Here is a 26214-nt window from a genome sequence, read left to right as displayed (position 1 = left end):
AAAGTTACGGAAGAGAGTGAAGAGAGTGAAGAGAGATAGAAGGAAGGAAGGAATGGGGAAAAACGCTGCTGATTGAGAAGGAGACATTAAGGAGATCTTTTTTTTTTTCGAATGCTCCCTCCTCGTTCTTACTCCATGGCACCAAAGAAGGAAAAGGATAAGGATACAAAATCCTTCTAAACAAATTAGCAATTTTTACCCTCCTAAAACAATTCCAGAAAATAAGAGAACAACAACTTTACCTCTTATATCAATGGAGCAGCACAATTCTTAAACAATACAAGAGGATTTAGCTTCTCCGATCTGGTATCATCCCACCCAAACATGTCTGACATACTGGATAACTTATAAAAAATGATAAAACAAGATTTTGAAAACAATTTACAAGATTTTAAAAAAGAAGTCTCCCAACTTTCCAAATCCTTGCCTGGAAATTATAGACCTGTGAGCTTAACTTCTGTGGCTGGTAAAATATTTGAAAGGTTATTAAGGGATAATATTCAAGAATTCCTTGAGAAGAATATGGTTATCAGCAAAAATCAGCACGGTTTTATGAAGCACAGGTCATGTCAAACTAACTTGATTGCGTTCTACGAAGAAGTAAGTAGAAGTATAGATCAGGGTGTTGCAGTGGATGTGATCTATTTGGATTTTGCCAAGGCATTTGATACAGTTCCACACAAAAGATTAGTGTTCAAACTCAAGGAAATCGGTCTCGATGAAAATGCTTGTTCTTGGGTAGAACATTGGCTTAAAAACAGAATACAAAGAGTTGTCGTTAATGGTAAATTTTCAAGCTGGACAGAGGTGGCAAGTGGTGTCCCTCAGGGGTCTGTTCTGGGACCCCTTCTATTTAACATTTTTATAAATGATCTTGAAGACAGCATTGAAAGTCATGTTTCAGTGTTTGCAGATGACACAAAACTTTGTAAAATAATACAATGTGAGCAAGATATTACTTTGCTGCAGAAGGATTTAGATAGACTGGAGGACTGGGCACTCAAATGGCAGATGAAATTTAATGTTGAAAAATGCAAAGTTATGCACTTCGGCGTAAAGAATACACAAGCAAGGTATACCCTTAATGGAAGCGAATTAGGGATAACAACACACGAAAAGGACTTGGGAATTGTTATAGACAACAAACTATGCAACAATGTGCAATGTCAATCAGCAGTGGCCAAGGCCAGTAAGGTATTGTCATGCATGAAAAAGGGCATTCATTCTCGGGACGAGAATATCATTTTGCCTCTCTATAAATCACTGGTAAGACCACATATTGAATATGCTGTGCAATTTTGGGCACCTGTTCTAAAGAAGGATATCATGGCACTAGAAAAAGTGCAGAGGCGGGCTACAAAATTAATAAAAGGAATGGAACATATCAGCTATGAAGAAAGGTTAACAAATTTAAACCTATTTAGTTTAGAAAAACGTCGCCTGAGAGGGGATATGATAACATTATACAAATATATTCGGGGCCAATACAAACCATTGTGTGGAAATCTATTCACAAACCGGACTTTACATAGGACACGAGGCCATGCGTTTAGACTGGAAGAAAGAAGATTTCGTCTAAGGCAAAGGAAAGGGTTTTTTACTGTAAGAACAATCAGGATGTGGAATTCTCTGCCTGAAGAAGTGGTTTTATCAGAGTCCATACAGATGTTCAAACAGCTACTAGATGCATACTTGCAAAGACAGAATATTCAAGGATATAATCTTTCAATGTAGGGTAATAACTGCTTGATTCAAGGATAAATCTGACTGCCATTCTGGGGTCAAGAAGGAATTTTTTGTCCTAGCTTGTTGCAAAATTGTGCTTCAAACTGGGTTTTTTTTTTTTTTTTTTCTTTTGGATCAACAGCAAAAAACAGGTGTGAGGAAGGCTGAACTTGATGGACGCAAGTCTCTTTTCAGCTATCTAACTATGTAACTATGTAACTTAATGTCACTTAATTCGCAAGCAATAACTCTAGAGAAAATTCAAGTAGATTATAATTCACTGCAAACAGAAAATGTACAATTAGAAAAGAGAATCAAATATTTAGAAAATAAGGTCATGGATCTCAAGGACAGAGGAAGAAGAAACAATTGAAGAATACGTGGGATAAAAGAGTCAATTACTCAAGACCAGTTAGGCACATATTTATATGAACTTTTTAACTCTCTGTTATCTCCAACAATATTGGATGTATTTTCATTTGAAAGATTTCACTGAATTGCGAATCCCAAGGCATTATATGAGAAATTTACAAGAGATGTTTTTTTTTTTTTAAATTCTTTATTTATTTCATTTTTGTGAAACAAGGGATGGGGTTACAGAAAGGAAGGGAGGCATCATAAAATACATTTCTTTGTTTTTTTTCCCCTTTCGAGGCTGTATTGAGCCTATTGTACACATTACAGTGGCATTCTGTACTGGTTATCCTTTGTTAGAGTGCACATGCCGTGTAGAGGTCTTGACCTCTAGTCTTTATGTGCATCCTGGTGTATGTGACCATATTGTTTGTTTGTGGTGGGTTTGATCTGTTGGGTGCTGAGCAGGAGGTGCGTTGCCATGTGATTTTGTGTGCAGGGTTTTAAGGTGCCTGTACTTGGGCTTCTAATTAACATGTGTGTCAGAGAGGGGTATTGGGTGAGGTGTAACTTGGGGTAGATATGTAACTTGGAATTTGGGTTCCGTGTACAAGGTGAAACTGTTGGGTGTGTGTGTTGTGGGTTGTGTGATAGTGTGTGTCTTCCTTCGTGTGGGGTGGTGTCACTGGTATGAGGTTCTTTCCTCGTGAGTTTTAGTCGTGATGTTCTGCTGGGGTTTGGCGGGTTGGGAGGTGGGTTGTGGGATTTTTAGCGGGGGGTCTGCAGTGCGGTTGTCGGTTCTTGCACGGTGGGGTCTCTTTGCGGAGGGGTGAAGCGTCCGTTGCCTCGGGTAGGGCACAGGCGACTCCGCTCTGTTCTATGTATCTGGCGGAGGGGCCTGCCCCCGGAGGTCTGGGTACGCGGGTCTATGGGTTTAGTGGGGCAGGAGGTCGCCCATTCAGTCTCTGTGGGTGCGTCTTGGTCCTGGTCAGTGAGAGGGGTGGAGGGGGGATAAGAGGGAGAAAGGAAAGAGAATTAGAGAAAGACGGAAGAGAGAGAACAAGCGAAAAATAAATAAATAAATAAGTAAAAAGAGGAAGGGGGGGTCCAGATTGGGGTACGGGTCCTGGTGGGTGGGGGCATCGGGATTTCTTGGGGACCTAGGAGGCCAGTGTGGTCCAAATGATCCAGGGGTCCCATATTTTGTGGTAAGATTGTGGGGTGTCGTGCACGAGGGCCGATAGTTTGTCCATTTCCATCGTTTCGCTGATTTTTTTAAGTACTTCCGGGGTGGTTGGGAGTGAGTTGCTTCCCCAATGTTGAGCTAACAAGAGATGTTTTGATACATTTTTCCAGCTATTATATGAAAGATCTAATTCTACAAGCAACTAGAAAGAAAACTCCACTCGAAGGTGCCTATAAAGATCTAAAGTGTTTCCAGTATTTCTTATGCCACCAGATCTGCAAGGCAAAAATGTATAGATCAGACTCGGATCCTGAGATCTAATGATGTAAGATGCAGATGGTCATTGAATAGTTTACAACGGTGTTTAGGAATGGGGTAAACCACTCTGCCAGAGTCGTAGTGGTTGTAGGATACAACAGGGCATGAACCCCAAAGCGAGATGAGAAGAACAAAAGGGACTAGAAGGTGGTAGGTAAGACCAGCCCCCTAATAGACCTAGTATCCTTGAAAGGAGGGTAGCTCTTAGAGTAACTGGACAAGTGTCTAATTATAGAGCAAAAAAGTAAGAACTATTTGAACTTTAATGGTCCCTCATAAGGAACAGAAATATAAATTAATAAATAAAAGTGAAAAGAATGTGTACTAACTAAATAGATGAATAACAAGACTTAAAAAAGACCAAACATATTTACATTGTTATAGATCCAATGTATCCAGTATCTAGCTCTGCATAGTATGTTGCAACGTGTTGCAAAAAAGTAGAGAATCTAAATAAATCGTTAGTAGGATCTTAAACAGAGGGGTATATAGATTGGCTACGTTAGAGTGAGGAGATTTAGCCGTTATTAACCCTCAAGGATATACAAAGAAAGTGTAGGTGAACGGGTATTTGCGGCAGTATGTGGTGATAGTCCCTGAATTCTATCGAGAATATTAGAGAAAAGACCTGTAATATCTACTCACATTTCAAAGAGGCCTTCCTTGCCCGCCGAGTCCGACCACTGGGTGCCTCACCGCCCGGAAATGGATCCTTCCGCTGAAGATCCGTGAAGGCAGACTGACGGCGCTGCGCGCGTCGTCATCACGTTGCGCGATGCCGCGTCCCGCAACATTTCTCCCCCTCCTCCTCATAGAAGAAGGAAGTCCCGCCAGGCCGCAAAGGTGCAATGCCTAGGTCTTATTTTCGGGGTACGGCTTATATTGCAGCCCACCCAGAAAATTCAGCTAGGCTTATTTTCGGGGTAGGGTGTATTTTCGGGGAAACACGGTAGTCATGAACATGTAACTCCAATTAAAGTACCACCTAACATCCCACTGGAGAATATAGTAACTATAATCTGATAACTGAGTAATTGTAATGAGAACTCTAATGAGGATTCCATATTAATGGAAGTACGAACATATCATATAAGCACCAATGTGAGAGGCAAACCTACCTTAGCACCTGATATCTGCAAAGCAAACGAGTGGGCAGCGAAGCGGGGGGGGGGGGGGGGGGAAATACTTGCCTCCTGTCATAATGAAAATTAAGATTATAAGTACACTAAAGCTAGCATAATCTTCAATTTTACCACATGACAGGAGGCTTCGTATTTTGAATTTTTAACGCCGAGAAAAGAGTATAGAACTAAATAAGAGTCCTACGGTGTGCCGAGAGACCCAGTATCAGCGTTCTGGGGAGGTCTTCCCCGTTGAGCGCCTACGTATACACCATCTAACAGGAAATTATACAAGACCAAGTCTGACCGTTTGTCAGCAGGATGTTTAGTCCCGTAGAGTGAAAGGAGAACGACCTCAACAACTCATAAGCTGGAGAGGTATGACATTGGGTAGTTGGTATCCTAGAGGATCCTAGTCCCTTGGGCATCCTCAGGTAGTGATACGGGCTGCAGTTCCGTCTCCATCCTCACATAAGGGATCAAGGTGCAGGACCGAACCAGACAGGCTGGGAATGTCCAGATGTAGGGGTAGGGTCGTTGCATCCCTGGGTTCCCAGATTCCCAAGAGGTTCCCGGCAGCCTGCGATCGTCCGCTGACCTGCCAAGAAACCCCCAAAGTGGGTCCAGGTCCCCAGGTAGCCGACCCTCCTGGGATAGAAGATGTGAGTACCCTACGGCTCCATGAGGAATTGTTTGTCATGAATGTAGCAGGAGAAGATCCTTGCCTGCTCGAGAATTACTGTAGACCTTGTAAGCATGAGAAGCATAAGTCCTCTGGGGAGGTCAGGTCGGCCGGAGCGCGATCACCATCATGCCTCGACATACTGTGACGAGTGGTAATATCCAAATCAGTCGGCCCCTATGAGATGTGTCTCCCCCGGGAGACGGGTTGATCTTCTGTGAAGAAGATGGGGATCGAAGGAGCCTACATGTTGTCTGATAAACGTGAGTTGGTCCATCCCGGTGGATGTGAAACCTGACCGCCTAATCTGTGTTTACCTGCAGTAGGGTGCAGACGATCTAGTACTTCTTTATCCATCCATGTATTGTGAATTATAGGACCAAGAAGTCTAGGTATACAACGTACAGGGTCACAGTGCTGCCGCGGAGAGTCGTACGAATATTCTTAAGTTGTGGAATAGTCTACAAATCCTATGAGCGAATAGTCTTCTACAAGAGGTTCCAGCCGGTTCTCGGATGAACGTAGGTGTTGACGAGTTTTCAGTTCCCTGGAGAGATCTGAATGAGGTTCTCCTGGAAGAGAGTGTCTCGTTTTCCCCACCTGTTTTACTTATTCCGGAAGTTTATCAGGGCCCACCAGGTTTCGAGCTACTGGATCGGGAAGGAGAGGATGTCCCCTGAAAACTGGGTAAGGTGGTCGAGCGAGAAGCAAGAAGACTGCCCTGACTTAGTAGTCGGTTGACTACGTGAAAGTGGTCTTCCCCAGGATTGAGTGCCTTTCACCTAGATGTGGTGAAATCCCCTGTGGATGTAGTAGGAGGTATATTGACGGTATCTGTGTGTACCATGTTCTCTGTCTGCTTATCTGGAGCACCACTGGTTGATTCTAGATGTATATGGGTAATAGAGCAAGCGGTAGCGGATCTCGGGTCAGATGTCCCGAAGTGGTCGACGGCCGGCTCTGTTGCCAACCTTTTCCAAAGAATCCCTTGTAAAGGTAATCGCATAACACCTCCCTCCTAGGGGTTTGGGCCCTTATGAAAGCCGTGGGACCCTTGAGTGTCTAATAAGTTCCCTTCAGAACCTTGTGCCTTGTGCCTGAGGTTCCGACTATCTTGGCACCCAGTACCGCCAACCATCCGTCAGTGCAGAGGAGTGCTGCTATGGGCATCCTATGGGAGAGGCCAACACTGGGGTTTCCTGCGAGGAGTAGAACCAGTTTTTGGAGTCCATATACCCAAGCTGTATGCCTGTTCCCAGACAATGTTTGGCGGCGTCCAACATCGTCCATGGTAAGGTCGTGAATCCTGAAAGACCTCCTCCGTTGGTCACTATAGTCGTCTGAGCCGTTCTGACCGGCATGGAAGGGCATGGGTTTGTCCGACTGTCAGCGGATATGGACATTCTAAGCAAGAGGCTGCAAAGCCACGAGTGCATAACGTTGTCAAGTAGGTTTATCGTAGTAAGGGATACCCCTGTGTAAGGCACAAACCAGTATTCAGGCACAGGATGCAGGGCAAACAGATCAGTCTACTATGACAGTAGGCAGTGTTCATGGAAACCCTTGCGGGTCTATTCCGAATCGTGGCCACATAAAACAGACTGGGGCTCACCCAGTACATAGAGGTTGCCATAGCATTGCCTCTGCTCAGCAGCACCGTGCAGCGCACGTATAGTGGGGGCTCACCCCGGGTGCACAGGGTATGAACCCTTAAGTGCTGGCCATCGCCCTGATAGAGAGTGTCAGTCACCTCTTCCATTATTAAATTCACCTCAAGGGGAATATATATCGTTAAGTAGGTGGCTCGGAACTCCTGTTCAGCGGTTGTAACTGCATGCCTCTGTTCGGCATTTTAGTGCAGTGCACGCCTAGCTGGGCCCGGTGCATAGGGCATGGGCCTTTAGCTGCAGGCCGCAGAATAGGTGCAGGGCATAAACCCGTACCGTATCATGATTCATTATCAATTATGTGACTCGCCTATCGTAGGGGTCTCACCCCAAGAGCACCGGGTATGAACCTGTAAGTGCTGGTCCCAGATCCGAAGTTCGGATTTTCAATCCTCGAACTCGCTGTTGAGAGGGGTAGGAGTAGAAGCAGCAGTGCTGTAGGGGGCTCACCCCGGTTGCCCAGGGTCTGAACCCATCAGTGCTTGCCATCAGCCTGATAGAGAGTGTCCTACAGCTCTATCAATAATTAATGCACCGCCATGGGGGATATTCTGCGCTGAAGCTTGCGACTCTGTCCCCTTCTTTGCTGAATAGATTGGCTTATACCTAGTCAGAGATCACCTCAGGTGCGCGCGGTATGTACCCGTCCAGCGTGGGTTGCGGGCAATTAAAAACAGACTGGATGAGAGCACAATCCGTTTCATTGTGTGCAATGCACCATGCAGTAGTGTGCAATTTATTGTGTGCAATTTATTGTCTAAAAGTATCAAAACAACCCCAGCAGGGTGTGTGATATGGGGTACCCCAGCAGGGTATCTGTTGTAGTGTAAATAATGCCAGTGGACCCCAGCAGGGTCTGTATAAATGACAGTAAGGTGTAATAACCCCAGCAGGGTATACTGTATCTGTCACTTAGTGTTTTCAAATTGTCCCAGCAGGGCAAACCACAATATTGGGAATTGTATAACTGGGCCTCACCCAGGATCACAGAGGTGGCCACAGGGCAACCTCCAAAAAGCAGCACCCCAGCACCTAGTAATGAGACAAAAGTTATCTGAGGGATAATAGGATGTAACTCTATGCTCTATGCTCCGTCATCTGTCGTGTTCTGACAGGTAGCCTTAAGTGATAGGGGTCATCCCTTACCAGACATAGAGTCTTGCTGTAGATTCCTGAACCCTGATCCAGGTGATATCCCTTCAAATCTCCCATCACTGATATGTATTTATACAGTACCATCTTGATAGTCTGTGTCCAGACTATGATGCTATCCCTTTAAGGATTTTAAGTAGTTCCAGAGTAGTATCCTTTTAAGGAGTTCCCTCTAAGGGTCCAAGAATGGTATCTTTAAGGGAATTTTTTGGGGGGTGATATCCCTTTAAGGTTCCAGTACTTCAAATCACTATACATGAGTACGACTCAAATCTGTAAATAATAGGCCAGTTAGAATATTTACCTTGCCTGGATTCGAACTTGGGACCCTGGGGTCCAACGTCTGTGTCAGAGAATCATGAGCCACGAGAGCAGATAGGCTAACTGACAGCCCAGGTATATGTTACTCTTGAGCGCCGAAATCGTAGTGGGCGAGAGTAGCAAAACGGCCGCCCATAATCTCGCGAGACATGGTCCCTGGAGTCTCGGTAGACCCGGGATCAAAGATGGCGCCGCGTCATGCTCGGGCTACCTCGTGGTCGCCCCACAGACTGCCCTGCACCAAGGTAGTGGATGTTGGAAAGTATCCAGCACATTACTGGGTGCACGGTATGGGGCAGCCTGAGAGAGCGAGGGCAGTGAGTCCGGCCATCCCCCTGAGGGTTGTAGGAGGAAGGGGTCGAACGGATAGGCCGGAAGATGGGGTTAATGCCCGGGAGCCGGTGGGAGTCGACGGGAACCATGGGATGGAAGGGGTTAAGCCCCAGCCAGACCCAGAATCCCCATGAGACCCTGGGGGGAAGCGGGAAAAGAGGGTCCCCAGATGCCCCAGGTATAGAAGGCCAGGAAAATCGACAGAAAAGTCATGATACATATGGTATAAAGTACATCTACCATAACTATACATAAAACCTATCAAGTCAATAATAAAATTTACAATTAACACCTATTAAATCCATGTTATAAAATACATATGACATCTATACATATAAAGTACATATAATACTTATCAAAACAAAGGATGAAATGCCTATAAAACTAATAAATTACAAGTGATATTAATCACAACTAAAGGTTATGAAATAAGGATAACATTAAATCTACATAATATCTATGAAATAATACAGAAAAAACACAGCTGCACATAGTACAGAAGCACAGCAAGAACATACATCAAAGTATATAAAAATATATATTACAGAAACAACCTCAAAGAGGCAATATAAACATAAAGTAATGGAGAAGAGTAATACTCTGACCTGTCTGCTTGATGGAGCAGTAAAGAAAGAGGAAATGACAAGGTCACATTGCCTTATGTACATCCTGCTCTCCTGTGATTGGTTCTTTTTTTCTATGTGTTTCTTTACTTCTGTATGGAGTTAGTAAAGAGAGATATGCAAAATACAAAGCCTCCTGTCATGTGGTAAAATTACATAAGAAGATTATGTATAGAATATATTTAAATACTCCGGTCTCAAAGTTGGCCATATAGGGCCACTTTAATGATGAATTTTCTTTTAAGTGACTGCATTCCTTGAAGGAAAACACATTATTTGAAATGTAATAAATTAGCCCTTTAAGCATCGTAAAAGTTTGAATACTCATTATGAGAAAAATATGGCTTAATGTTATATAGGATAGTTAAACTTAGGATATAAAATTCTCTAAATATGCACCTTCACAACCTTTTATTGTTTTATATCTAAAATTAAATATTATTTAAATTCTAAGTAAATTAGAATGATTGCTTGAATTTGTACTATATCACTTTTTATAAATCTACTTATATAAAGTCTCTGGTTAATATGTAATTAAAAATTAAGTGAATATATCTCTTACGGGATTATTATATTATACACTAACACTTAACTATAAGAGATCCACCTTATGAAGTATTTCTTTGTTCTAATTTGCACTTTTATAAAATTTGCTATCTTTATTATTTATCTAAAAATTCAATTTAATAGTGGAAACTTTGGTCATATTGATTGAATTACTTGCATCTAGCAGAGTATTCTACCGTATATACTCGAGTATAAGCCGAGTTTTTCAGCAAATTTTTTGTGCTGAAAAACCCCAACTCGGCTTATACTCGAGTCAGAGTCTGTATTATGGCAATTTGCATTGCCATAATACAGACTGGGGGGAGAGGGGGCTGCAGAGAGATGTTCTGTCCAGTGGATGGGCACTGTGTAGGAGGGGGCTGTGGGGGCTGCAGAGAGATGTTACTTACCTTTCCTGCAGCTCCTGTCAGCTCTCTCCTCCTCAGCCGGTCCGTTCAGCTCTTCTGTCAGCTCACAGTGTAAATCTCGCGAGTCAGCTCACAGTGTAAATCTCGCGAGTAACATCTCTCTGCAGCCCCCACAGCCCCCTCCTACACAGTGCCCATCCACTGGACCACCAGGGAAGGAGAGCCCCCCTCCCTGGCCAGCTAGCAAGCAGGGAGGGGGGACGAAAAAATTTATATATAGCAATAATAATAAAAAATACAAATAAAAAAATAATAAAATAAAAATAATAATAAAATAAAAAATAATAATAAAATAAAAAAAATAATAATAATAAAAAAAATGTAATGAAACAAAACAATATTATAATAATAATAAAAAAATAAAAATGCCCACCCCCCACCAAGGCTCTGCATCACACTCTGCATTACACACACACATACACACACTGCATTCATGCACACACACTGCATTCATGCACACACACTGCATTCATGCACACACACTGCATTCATGCACACACACTGCATTCATGCACACACACTGCATTCATACACACACACAGCACTCATACACACAGCATTCTCATACACACACTGCACTCATACACACAGCATTCATACACACACACTGCATTCATACACACACACTGCATTCATACACACACACTGCACTCATACACACACACACACACTGCATTCATACACACACACTGCATTCATACACACACACACTGCATTCATACACACACACTGCACTCATACACACAGCATTCTCATACACACACACTGCACTCATACACACAGCATTCATACACACACAGCATTCATACACACAGCATTCATACACACACACAGCATTCATACACACACACTGCACTCATACACAGCATTCTCATACACACACACACTGCACTCATACACACAGCATTCATACTCACACAGCATTCATAAACACACACTGCACTCATACACACACACTGCACGCATACACACACACTGCACTCATACACACACTGCACTCATACACAGCATTTTCATACACACACACTGCACTCATACACACAGCATTCACATACACACACACTGCATTCATATACACACTGCATTCATATACACACTGCACTCATATACACACTGCACTCTCATACACACACACTGCATTCTCATACACACACACTGCATTCTCATACACACACACTGCATTCTCATACACACACTGCATTCATTATATACACACACTGTAAATAAATATTCAATTAATATAATTTTTTAAGGATCTAATTTTATTTAGAAATTTACCAGCAGCTGCTGTATTTCCCACCCTAGTCTTATACTCGAGTCAATAAGTTTTCCCAGTTTTTTTGGGTAAAATTAGGGGCCTCGGCTTATATTCGGGTCGGCTTATACTCGAGTATATACGGTATCTTGATTTTAGCACATGAGATAATAAAATTTTACTAAGAAAAGAGAAGGTGAGAGGAATAAATGAGGGCAGGTTGTGTAGGTAATAGATAAACTAAAAAATAATAAAATATATTCCAGTAGCATACTCCCCTTAATACTGTCGTTCTCCTCTCCTGGAAATTAACTGTATAAATTTATTCATTATCTAATCTTATGGTAGATTTACGTTTTTAGGAACTATATATATTTGTTTTTTGTGTATCATATAATGATCTATCTCCCCTTCCCGCCATCAGACCTGGCCCCTGTGGTGGAAGCGGAGATAATGATAGCATATCTCCGCTGGAATGTTGTGTTTTCTTTCTTGTTTATGAAGCCATTGAGGGGTATGGTGGATCTGAGGATGCATAGTTTGATGAACGATAGAAATGTCAATTAAAATTGTCACTATGAATGTCAAAGGTCTAAATACTCCCCAAAAGAGAGGCTGTCTATATAAACATTTAACAGAGCATAAAATTGACGTTGCCATGATACAGGAAACACATTGGGTTCTTGAGGGGAAAAAACTGGACGTTTAACAAATACCCTAATGTTCATTCAGCAAATCGAGTTGGACCAAAAAAAAGAGGGATGGCCATTATGGTTTCAGATAGTTAGGTGGTCCATCAAGTTCTAGATAATAATGTATTTTTTTCTTCAGATTTTAATTGTTAAACTAAATTATATCCTATACACACTAGTGAATATTTATGCCCCAAATAAATCACCGCTGATATTTCTGAAAAAAATTACAAGATAAAGTGGATTCTATACATTGTGACAGGTTGATTATTGGCGGGAATCTTAACTCTGTAGTCAATACTAAGTTATATAGAAATAGTAACAAAAAAACATTCAATAAGGATAAAACTAACTATTCAGAGGTGGAGATTCAAGAGTTTAAAAAAAAATAAAAATAATAATCTTTATTTGACTGTTAGCGAGTTTTTCATCCTAACGATCGTGAATACACTTTTTTTTCTTCTGTACATGAGTCGTACTCGCATATAGATCTTTTTCTGACAACTTTAAATGATATGGCATTTACTCAGAAGGTAGAGATTGGTAGTATTACTTGGTCCGACCATGGCCTAGTCTTTTTGGAGGTATCAAATAATGTTGAGTATCAGAGTAGAACAAGATGGCGTCTTAATGAAAGCTTGTTGGCTTCTAATCTCAATTTGGACCACCTAAAAAGTGAAACTGAGAGATTTATTGATATTATTGGCAATGGGATTGTCTCATTCCCTACACTATGGTGTACTTTCAAGTGTTTTGTCTGTGGGTTATTAATTAAACTTGGTTCCCAGAAAAAGGATAAGAAGTAAAGTACACTCTCTGATTTATACATTACACTTTCTAAATTGAGAAATAGAGAAATTGAATATGTCTAGGATATGCTCGATAGGATTAAAAAAGATATAACTAAAAAAAAAAACGTATTTCAGTTAATAAAGCTATACTATATTTAAAACAAAGGTGGTATCACAACAACAATAAAGTTGGGAAATTACTATCAAATAAATTGAAAAATTAAAAGAAAAAAAAGTTAATAACAAGCTTAAAGTAAATAATAAATCATATTATTCACCTACATAAATTGCGGAAATCTTTTCTAACTATTATAAGAAACTTTATATTCTTAAAAATAATGAGTCTCCCAAAGATAACATTAGAAACTATTTGAACAATCTAGAAATTCATTCCTAATGAATTCCTAAATTCATTAAGTTAATAATTAAGATCTTCAGAGATTACATGAACCCTTTTCTGAATGTGAAATTAAAAATATAATTTTAAACCTGAAACCATCCAAAGCTCCAGTATGGTTACTCTGCTTTATTCTATAAAACATTCCAGGATATTATAACTCCTCTTTTATTAAAGGACATTTCAAAATGTCACCACTAAAGGCATTCCAGATGAGATGTTACAAGCCTCTATTTCCCCAATCTTAAAAAAAGGAAAAGATCCTTCCAGACCTTCCAATTATAGACCTATATTGTTAATCTCGATATAATTTTTTTCCCAATATTATAGCCAACAGATTAAAATCAATAATCCCCACAATTATTCATACTGACCAATCTGGATTTGTCATGGACAGAAATCCGATAGACAACACCCGTAAGATTATAACCATACTTCATAGATATGGTCAACTCAAAGCTGGAGTTGCCTTATTAGCCTTTGATGCCGAAAAGGCATTTGACAGAGTCAGCTGGAACTTCTTAGATTCAGTCCTAGATAGCTTTGGTCTGACTGGCTCTGTCAAACATAGCATAATGTCCTTATATACTAATCCAACCGCCAAGGTGGTCGGACCCCTTTTTGAATCAAACTGGTTTACAATTTCCAATGTGACTCGTCGGGTTTGCCCTTTGGCACCCCTGCTCTACATACTTTCCATTGAACCCTTGGCAATTTTGATTCGCCAAAATAATGAGATACAGGGTATTCAATTTGGGAACTTAAATTGTAAAATATCTTTATATACGGATGATGTCATCCTTTCCATGACAAACCTTCCTGCTCTATTGTGCCTTGTTATTAACAATTGATTCCTTTATAAATATATATTATAAATTATGACTAAAGGACTTACTAATGAAGCCTTGGCCGATCTAAAAACCTATTTGCAATTTGATTGGAATAAGCCCTATATTGATTATATTGGCATTAAAATTACTCCATAATTATATGATATGGTTTATATCAAGTATTTAGACATGTTTAAAACATTTTCAAATGATCTTACTTCTTGCAAAGGACTAGAAATATCATGGCTTGGCCGTATCAGTGTCTTAAATGCCTATGTACTACCTAAAATTTTGTATTTATTTAGAACTATCCCTTTTACGGTGGATTATAACATATTGGCTAAATACGTAAAGATGTTTGGGGAATATGTTTGGATGGGTAAAAAAACAAGAATAGCATATAATATCCTTAGCAAAAACAAAAAAGAAGGAGGAGTATCCTATCAAGACATATATCTGCTTCACGGGGCCTGAATGCTAGCCCACTGTATTTCTTATCTAAACTCAAATTCAAAATGTACTGATTGGTATCTTATTGAAAAAACAGAGATGAGATCATATAACATACTTCATATATTTTGGATGAACCTCCCTTTGGTTTCTCATAACCCGATCATGAAAAATATAGCAGCTACACTGCTAAAGTTAAAGAAAAGATTTGGTGTAATTAACAGTATATCCTTAGGAGCCCCAATTGAGATACTTTCCTATGATATAGTTGATTTAAATATTATACAATGGAAATCTAGGGGTATCCTTAAAATATCAGACATAATAGCTGATGGAGCTGTAATTCCCTTTGCACAATTACAAGGAAAGTTTGGTCTTCCCAATAACAAGGTTTTCCATAACTAAAGAATTAAAAATTACTTGTTGAGTAGGAGTATTATTCTGACCCATTGGCTTGATGAGTTCTTTAAAAATTCCATTGTAAAAATAGAGAAGTTAATATCTAAGATTCTGAAATGTTTTCTTTCACACTTCTGAAATATCGGAATAGAGAAGGAGAAGGCACTCCTCATAATAAAATGGGAACCTGACTTAGACTGCCACTTTTCCTGGGAAGTATGGACGATTAAAAGCCTCTCTCACATTATTCATTGTATCTCTATTTTACAACTACATTACAAAATCATCTGCAGATGGTATTTAGTTTCCACTAGACTTGAAAAATGTGTAAACAATGCCTCTGATATGTGTTGGAGATGACAACAGGAGAAAGGAAATCTTTTACATATATGGTAGGAATGTGCTTACTTAGATTTGCTTAAATCTCAAATAAATTCATGTTTTCTGTATGTTTTTCACATACAAAACTTACTCCACATATGTTCTTATGGAATATTGATTATCCCAATGGTCAAAAAAGCCATACTTATCTAATAATGCACATACTGTTTGCAACAAAATTGGTGTCAGCACGTAATTGGAAATCATCTTTCTTAATCTGGGCAAATATATGTAATCAAATCACATACCAATATAAAATGTAACAAACTTTTTATTTTGAGAGAGTCTGAATTGAGAAATTTGAAGAATGGTGGCACCCCTGGAAGAAATATTTGGACCATCTAAACAGACTGATTGGTTGGACCTACCCCCTCAATGGCTTCATACCCATTTATTTATTTATTTATTTTCTGTACGACTGGGATGTAAGAATTAATGTTTCTGTATTTGTACACCCAAGGCATAAATATCATAAACAATTGCGCTTCTGACTATATTATATTGATAAAGGCATTTTGCCGAAACGTTGGGGGTCTATTGGTTGACTCTTGTCCTTCTTCTTTTTACTAGGTCTGGTATATTGTATTGTTTGTGGTTACTTTTGTGTGATTAATTTCTTTTTTGGGGTGTTTTTCAGAACCTGGCATCGCATATAACCATTTAGTACTCTTATATGTAATTATTTACGTTTTATGTAGTCTGTTTACATGCAACTCAAGAATCTATTGTTATAACATTGTACAGGGAGTACATTCCTTAGAAGTGTAATTATTAGGAAATTGTAAACGATGAAATTTTCAATAAAAACAAGAAAAAAACTAAACAAAACTAGATGTGGTATGTGTGTTGAGTGTATGCAGTGTGTGTGTAATGGAGGAGGTGTGTATAGTGAATTTGAAGTGAGTGTTTGTGTAGTGGATGCAGTGTGTGTGTAATGGAGGAGGTGTGTATAGTGAATTTGAAGTGAGTGTTTGTGTAGTGGATGCAGTGTGTGTAGTGGATGAAAGGTGTGTGTTTGTGTAGTGGATTTAGGTGTTTTTGTGTAGGTTGTGATGTGTGTAGTGGATGCTGTATGTGTACTGGATGTAGTGTGTGTGGTGAAGTTACTGAGAAGTTACTGAGTTATATAGCGCTCCACCTTACACTGGGTTTTGTCGTGTATAACACTCAGTAACTTCACCATATTGTATCTGTGAGTGCCAAGCTGTGAGAGGACGGCACTTTAGGTGGTAGCAGCTTCATACACCTATATCTATTCTAAGCGCCACTATACACAAATTCTATATATCTTATATGATGTAGTGTGTGTGCCTATATGTAGGTTAAAACAGGGGATGCAAGGAAGGATTTTTTATTTTTTTTATTTTAAAAAATATTTTTAATTACTCTTCTTTGCCTCTTATGTGTGGTCCGGTAGGGGGCATTGCACTCTATGGTGGTCCGATGGCATTGTTCAGGCTGTAAGACTTTCAGGGGCCTATGTAGTGAATAAAGGAACCAGCAAATGACATCTTCAGCATCTGGCAGATCCTCTGTCCAGCTCTTACCAGCCTGGTAAGCCGCACAGAATGTTGACAGCCTGCGTGTATTGGAGGGAGGGGTGGAAGTGAATGAAAGCATGAGTGGGTGTTGGGGGTAGGATGTGACAGCATGACTGTGTGGGTGAAGCTTTGATATGACAGCATAAGGGTGTGGGAGGGGTGGGTGATGTGACAGCATGAGCGTGTGTCTGGGGGGAGTAATGTAAAAACATGATTGTGTCGTGGAGGAAAGGGGACAGCATGTGTGTGTGTATGTGTGTGTGTGAGGGAGGGAGTGTGATTTTATAGGGTGAGTGTTTGTAGGGGAATAGATTGTATGCGGTGAGGCTGTATTTCCCTGTTCATCCTTCCCACATATTTCTGCCTGCTTTGTTAATATGCAAGCCCTGCTTACCTCCTTCAGCTCTCCCTCTCCTTCAGCCACCCTCTAAATGCTTTCGGTGAGGTGTTGCTGTTCTTCAATGTGTGCTAGCTGATGTTCCCCTGCTTGTTTCACATGAATCATGAGGGATGGGATATTATGTTACCGGGATGGGATATTATGTTACATCCCGCTCTGTACTCAGTGTGACAGGTCAGACAATTAGGCAGGAAGAGGAAACTTTTGACCTCCTACCCACACTCCTCCTCTTCAGACGGCTGAGGCTCTGGCGAGAGAGGAGAGTTGAATACAATCAGTTTGTATGTGTCTCTCTGTGGTTCCAGAGCGTGGTGGAACTTCAGAAATTGGAATAAAGGCATTATTTGAAAAAAATAAATTTAATTTGCACTTATGCAAATCGTGTACACCTATACACCTATATCTATCGTGTATACATGATTTCAGGGTATGAATGCATACTCTGGAAATCAAGTATACACAAGTGCCAAAGTAAAGGAGTTAAGTATGTAACCCTCTATTTTTTCATCTGAAAAGTAGCTTTGCTTTGTTTATTTTGATATATATTTTAACATATTCCATTCATATTCCAGATATTATTATACTTTTAGGCTCAATGATTATTATTTTTTGTGGGAAGCACTTTAAAAAAGAGTATACTGATTACGAGCTATCAATTATTTTCTAATTACAATAGCAAATGAAGAATTAAAAAAACAATAGTATTTCAAGATAACGTTGAAAATAATTGCTTAGTATCTGCATTACTTTTAGAACAATACTTCATTGTACTGTACACCTCTGACTAATATGTTGTCCCTTAAGAAGTGATAAATATATTAGTAATAATGTTTACAAAAGAAGTGGAAGCCCCTTCAACAATTTAGGATCATTATCAACTCATCTTGTTGCAAAGATACGTAAACATTAGACCAGCAATTTAACTATAAAATACATTTATTTTACATTCTCCAAAGTGTTTTGCAAAATTTCCAAAAATTGAAGGGCTATTATATCCATTTAAAATGAACAAATGTGGGGTAAAATTGTTTCTGATTATTATTACCAAAATAACCTTGCTCTCACATTGCTAATTGTCTGCAGAGACATGAGTATTACATGTTGATTCCATACAAATTTTACAGCTTTTTAGGTTAATTACCATTGTACTGATAACACTCTCATTAAGATGCTAACAAGACTTTGAGTTGCTCTTAAATCAAAATTAATGTGTAGTATTCATTGTGATTGTCCTGTGTAATGAACAATTTAAGTTCTTTAAAGTTAACTTATTCTGTAAGGTTACTGAGCACACTCTAAAATATTCATTAGGGGAAGTTATTAAAGATAGATTCTAAGAGCTTAATATTATTATCTTAAGAAAGTCCATGATAAAATTCTAAGCAGTTTTGCCTCACAGGGATTCACCTCAAGAAATAGCTTATAAAGCCTACTTTTGTTTAATTCTTGATAACCTATAATATGATAGAATCAGAGTATTGGATCATGATGATGAAACATTGAAGTTTAAAATACAGTTTTTGCTTTTGTAAATTGATTTAAAAAATAGGTATGATGCAAAGCTTAAACAAAAAATATTTTGAGAATAGGCAATGTATTATATTATCACTGTACTAGAATCAAATAATTATAGCAATGCATATGTTATATTGCCAAAACCACTGTGAATAAATCCCTCTTTTATGTGCAATATTTCTTCCCTATTCATTCGGTAGATATAACTACCGAACAGAGACCACCCCCCTGGCTCGTTAAACTTCAAAGAATGCCTCAATTGAACCTCCTATCTGTGCTCTGTGCAGCTACCAAACGCCACATGGCCGAAAAAATGGCGGCCATCTTTTTTCATGCAAACAAAGGCAGCGGGACTCGGTCGTCGAGTGTCTGGAACTAAAATCGGACACTCGACTTCCCGAACACTGGTCTCAACAAGTGAACGCTTTATTTCCCAAAAAGCTAGAAGAGCGCTGTTCGGTACTTTTGTGCATTCGAATGAGGGGAACAATCGCTGCTAAGAGCTATCAGGGGACATATTGTTTGTGGGGATACCCCATGCTTAAAAGGGTGTTCTGAATATTAGGGAAAATTTTATTTTTTCTGCCTGGAGGCAATCCTGGAGATAATCAAGTTATTACTTTATCAGACTTAATTATCTCCAGGACTAGGGGAGGGAATTGTATGTTTGTGATGGGTGTGTTTTATGTTTTTCCTGTAAATGATTGGTTGTACTGTGTCCCACCCTGTGGGATGTCCCCTTGCATGGGGACTTGCATAAAAGCCAGAGTGTGGTCATAAAAAGCCAGTTTTGTTGTTCCCTTCTTCTTGACTTCGGCTGATGTTTGGGGATTCGTATGCTTTATTAAGGGAATCATCTTGTAAAGCTATTGTGTTTCATTTATTTCATCTACCGAACGGAGAGCTATATTGTACGCAGTACTGGAGACCGTATCTTCAGAAGGATATTGATACCTTAGAGAGAGTTCAGAGAAGGGCTACTAAACTGGTTCATGGATTGCAGGATAAAACTTACCAGGAAAGGTTAAAGGATCTTAACATGTATAGCTTGGAGGAAAGACGAGACGGGGGGATATGATAGAAACATTTAAATACATAAAGGGAATTAACACAGTAAAGGAGGAGACTATATTTAAAAGAAGAAAAACTACCACAACAAGAGGACATAGTCTTAAATTAGAGGGGCAAAGGTTTAAAAACAATATCAGGAAGTATTACTTTACTGAGAGGGTAGTGGATGCATGGAATAGCCTTCCAGCTGAAGTGGTAGAGGTTAACACAGCAAAGAAGTTTAAGCATGTATGGGATAGGCATAAGGCTATCCTAACTATAAGATAAGGCCAGGGACTAATGAAAGTATTTAGAAAATTGGGCAGACTAGATGGGCCGAATGGTTCTTATCTGCCGTCACATTCTATGTTTCTATGTTTCTATGTTTCTATAATCACTGATGCTCTGGCGGTTCGGGAGGAAACTGCCGAATGAGGATTGGATATACTAGGTTTCCTTACAACCACTATTATATTTTTATTATTTCAGTAACCACAAACTGTGAAAAAAAGTTAAGCACAAAGGAACATATTCATCAGAAAACATGGAAGCAATTCGGGCAAATGTGTGCATGTATTTCTGCTTTATAAAAAAACATCTACACTCTGGAAAGAGATACAAAACTCAAAACACTATATAAGTAGGTAAATGCAAAGTAAAATAATGATATAATTAAATGGGCCGCAACCTACACTGCCAAGTGACTAGATGAGGGAAAAACTTTGCGTTCCTTAATTAAATAAAATATGAATAAAAATTAGATACATAAAACATAAGTAAATCTTTAATAACATTTATTAATTTGTTTCTATATAATAGAGAATTCAGAACAGCTTGATATCGCAAACTACAAAACTCAACACAGAGTCTCATGCACATTGTAGATTGTGATGAATAAATTCCCCTGCCCATGCATGTGGGTAAAACTGATCTATCTCTTAGAGATAATATGTGGACATTGTTCATTAATTAGAACACAATGAAGATATTTATTTTAATAAACCAGTGGCAATACATTGCCTTTAGGTAGACCTCCATTTACCAACATTGAATTAATTGGCTGTAGACCACATTCTGGAACCGAGAAAAAGAGGTGCAATACTCAACTAGAATATTAAACAAAACAAACACATCCAACACTTTATCCAGATAAATAATGTGGTGGAAGAACCCTTATCTTAATAGATAGTGATAGTAGCCTTCTCCAGGAATATCCCAGACTATATTCCGTTCTATATGGTACAAAAAAACAGCAAATATATTGGAGAGTGTGGCTGTAGATCTACAAATTAAAAAAACTTATATAGTGTGATACTGGATATAAAAAAATGAATAGCGCAGATACAAATTGCACTCACAAGATGTTGGTAGGATAAATTGCTAATAGTGGGGGCTAGTCCCAGATGCCTCTATTCTCCAAATAATTTTAGCAACAAACGTAAAAAAAATTAAATAAAATAAAATAGCAAGCAAAGTGACATGTACAAATACAACAATCAAAATGCAGACAAAGCAGTATACAGATACAAAGCAGTATACAGATATACAGATGCTGATTTGTCTGCATTGTGATTGTTGTATTTGTACCTGTCACTCTGCTTGCTATTTTATTTTATTTAATTTATTTTACATTTGTTGCTAAAATTATTTGGAGAATCCCTGAGGAAGTCCTTTGGGGCGAAACATGTAGGATAACTCCTAGCAACTTTCCTTGCATTTTTTGTTTGCTTTTTAGTTTTATTTTCATCTCAGTGTTTTTACATTTTATATAAATAAATAGCAGTTTTTCTCATCTGACACATGAGTCCGGCTCTCCATATTTGCAGCGATATCGCTACAGGAAGAGGCATCTGGGACTAGCCCCCCACTATTCTTCCAACATCTTGTGAGTGCAATTTGTATCTGTGCTACTTATTTTTTATATACAGTATCATACTATATATGTTTTTTTATTTGTTGATCTACAGCCACACTCTCCAATATATTTGCTGTTTTTTGTAGTCAACTAGAATGCCTCAACGAGCTGCAAAACAATTAATCCTTAAAACAATGTAAATAGGTAAGACAAATGTTGTAAAGCTAGACTGACCTATATTTTCAAGTCCTCGGGAATTTGGCACTTGACTAATAACATCAACAAATATTTAAATAATCATATTAACTATTCATTAACTACATCAGAAAGATTAGCCAAGATTCCATCATTTCGTAGCCAGAATATTTCCACTATAAACCTATAAGGATATATCTAGATAAATTAACTACAAGTTAATTTCTCATTAAGTCCCACTGAGGTGACCGTATTTGATTCACAGATCCAATATGTTTCTCTGGTCAGAAGGTGCTTTCCACGATCTCCTCTTCTCATCAGTTCAGGTACATGGTTAATTCTTATGAATTTAAGGGATGACAGTGGGTGTTTCTGTTATTAAAAATGCTTAGCCACTAGTTTATCTGTCGTTCCATCATGCAAACCTGTATGAATACTAGATCTGTTGTCTCTAATGCATTCACAAAGTTTTGTCTCAGTTTTTCACACATATGCGAGTCTGCATGGGCAAGTAAATTTAAAATCACAAAATGTGTCTTGCATGTTATTCTGTAACGGATTGTATATTTCTTGCCTGAATATGGGTGACTAAAAGACCGTCCTGGAGTCATATGCCCACAAGTTACACACCCCAGGCACCTAACACGCCCAGAGTTTTGATGTATTTCATTACTAGGCATACAGCTGTATATAGGATCCGTGCAAACTAGGAGATCCCTTAGGCTTTTCACCTTTTTGTAGCACATAAGAGATGGTCTTCTAAATTCAGGGTAAAGCCAGTGTGTCATCATTAGTTAATACTCTCCAATTTTATTTCACTGTAGTAGTTCATTTTCTAGATGCAGAATTATATGTATACTATATTGTGTTCTTTCTCCTGCCTTGATTTATGTTTTACTTGAAGAGCATCTTGTAGCGATTATTATATAAGAATATTATACAAAATATTTATCAATAACTATATTGTACATTGATTACACAAGATGCTTTCAATGTATCGTTATACTGGTTGTTGTATGTTTAGAATTTTATAACATACATTTATAATTAAAAAAATATTTTCAGGCCTTATATCTAAGAAACTTAGTGTAACCTGTGAGTAACATTATATGATAATAACAATTATGTTAATACTGTTGTTGTCTTTATGTCTCCATATCCTATGTCACTGCTTTACTCAATATATCTTTGTTTGGCAGTAAACTAGTCACCAAAGTAAATTCCAATACTGATGGAATATTTCATTTTTTTTTTCCCAATATGACTATGAATCAAGGTATGATTCATTGAGGGATATAGGTCGTGAACTTAAATAAGCTCAGATTTTTTTTTAATACTTCTAAGCCTTTAAAGGAAGTGATAAACTGCAAATGAGTCTTAGATGTGAATGGGTGTCAAAAAGGTCATTGCTGAACCTTTTTCCTAGAATGCTGAAGGCTAATGCAGTAAAACAGACATAAACGTAAGGGGCACTTATAGTGCAAATATATTTATTCAAAGTAACCATGCAGTCCCACTCTGTTGTGAAAATATCTAAGTAATTATTTCTATTTTAGTTGTGCATTTGTCAGTTTATGTTTTCTTCACCCTAAATGTTCTATTTTTTTTTTTAAAGCTAATGCATATGCAGTAAAATTGCTGAATTTTAAATTGTATGCAAGGTAGCAATCTCTCTTCTATTCTTGTAACTAAAACAATGTAAACATGTAAGTATACTAGTGTGGATTTTAACGGAAAATACTGAATAGATGTATAAATATATTTATATTTAAATAGTCGAGACTAGCAAATGATACTGGTGGATGCTTGTGCTTGTGACTAAGTGACTACTAAATATGACTGGACATACCCCACTTGCAATACCTTGGGTTGTCAATGTTTGCAAATGGTATGCCATCATGGGGGTAATTCTCATTCCTGGGCTACCATACGGTCTCAAAGGTAACATTACTAATTTCAATGTAAAAAAAATTAAAAATTAAATGTGCTATATTTTACCCTGTAACTTTCCAAAACACTATAAAACCTGTTAATGCGGGGTACTGTTGTACTCGTGAGACATTGCTGAATACAAATATGCACATTTTATTGCAGTATAAGCTAACAGTATTATGACATTTATAGCTAAAATTCTTAATTTCACACAGTTTTTTCTATTTTATTCATAATAAATTATGTTTCATATATGAATAGTTCATGAGAACTTAAAGCCCTGTTTCTCCTGAACAAAATGATATATAATAAGTGTGGGTGCACTTAACATGAAAAAGGTGAATTACGGTTGAACAGACATATAGCGCAAATTCCAGTTTTTGTTTACATTTTGTTTTGATCAGAACATGTACTATTGACTCCGTCCTGAAGGGGTTAAGCAGCAAGCTACAACACCTTTTTTTATATATATATATTATTAGTATTATTGGTATTTAAGTTTAAGTGCTATATGTTCAGGAAAATGTTATTAATATTATTATTTTGGGCATTTATATAGTGCCAACTTATTCCGCTGTGCTTTATAATATTATAAAAGTGGAAAATATAGCATGATTGAGACAATTACAAACTGTTACAGGAACAATAAGTTGATGAATACCCAGCTAAATAAGCTTAAAGTCTAGACAGCATCATTACCTTATTGCTCAAAATATTAAAGCTCACAGAGGGGATAATCAAAAAAGTTCAAATCTAGTCCAACAAGCACCCTTTTGCACCAAGCAACTTAACATTTATAACCCCTCTAGACCTATTTTTTCAGTCTACTTATCTCACATTAAATCTAAACTGAGGGTATATATGGAAACAATCTTCCTATACTGCCAAGATCGAGGTAAACACAAAATGCTATGAAAACAGTGGCGTAGCCAACTGCCAAGCCACATGGACGTGTGCTAGCTGAGCTCCCACAACATGAGCTGCAAATCTGCTGCCATCGGGCATTAGCGAACACAATGGGACACCAAGAATTGTCTGCTATGGGCCCTCACCATAAGGCCAAGACCCCTGCAGGAAAATCTGGGGCCTTTACCAAATATTTCAAAGATACAGCGGAGCACCACTCCGATCAACTAGGCGCCAATATGGTGCTGGACCTTCCTCAAACCTCTTCTTCTCTTCCTATCCCCTCAGGATCCTACAGCTCAGGCCTCAATACTGAATCAGATATTAAAAATATGCTCCAGCAACTGCCCTCAAAGCAAGATATTGCTCATATGCTCAACAAACTAGAGGCATCATTCCAAACCAAATTGGATGCCATAGGGGCTGACTAATAACAAGTAAAAAAAAAAGAATATGCTCCCTAGAGGATGATAGAGACACCATGCAAGTGCAAATCCGTGTGCTGCAACTCAATGGAAGCACAGAACGACCACTTCTCAGCTCTGCAGCAATCCCTAGATGACCTGGATAATAGGGGCAGGCGCAACAACCTAAGAGTAAAAGGCCTCCCTGAAAACGACCAAGAAGACCTACCAGCACTGCTCCGGGAGCTCTTCAATCTGATAAAGAGCCAACCAACTAACACACCAGTGGCCTTCGACAGAGCTCACAGGGTCCTTTGCCCTCGGGGCACGCATGCAGACAAACACAGATATGTGGTCTGCAGCCTGCATTAATATGAATGCAAGAATGCCGTGCTCACAACCCTGCGACAGTCTCAGCAACCACTGTTATTCCACGCTGAACCTCTTGCTGTCTATCCTGACCTGTCCTGGTTGACACTGCAGTCCCGCCGAGCACTGAAACCAATAACCGACCAATATGCTCCCGAAATATACAATACTGCTGGAGCATCCCTTTCTCACTCACCGTGACATACAAAGGAGCTCCTCACACCATCGCCATGAAGAGAGATGTAACATTATTCCTGCGGGAGTTGGATCTCCCAGCATTCCACATTCAAGATTGGTGTGGCCCGATACAGTCTCCAAACACTCCACAGCTACCACTACTTATGGTAGATGTCGCCCGTACTATCAAGTCCAACATGCTCAGCACCTGAGACTCTA

This window comes from Pelobates fuscus, chromosome 6 (assembly GCF_036172605.1).
Source record: "Pelobates fuscus isolate aPelFus1 chromosome 6, aPelFus1.pri, whole genome shotgun sequence".
Classification (NCBI taxonomy): Eukaryota; Metazoa; Chordata; class Amphibia; order Anura; family Pelobatidae; genus Pelobates; species Pelobates fuscus.
The sequence above is the reverse complement of the archived record's forward strand: the minus strand, read 5'-3'. Positions refer to the sequence as shown.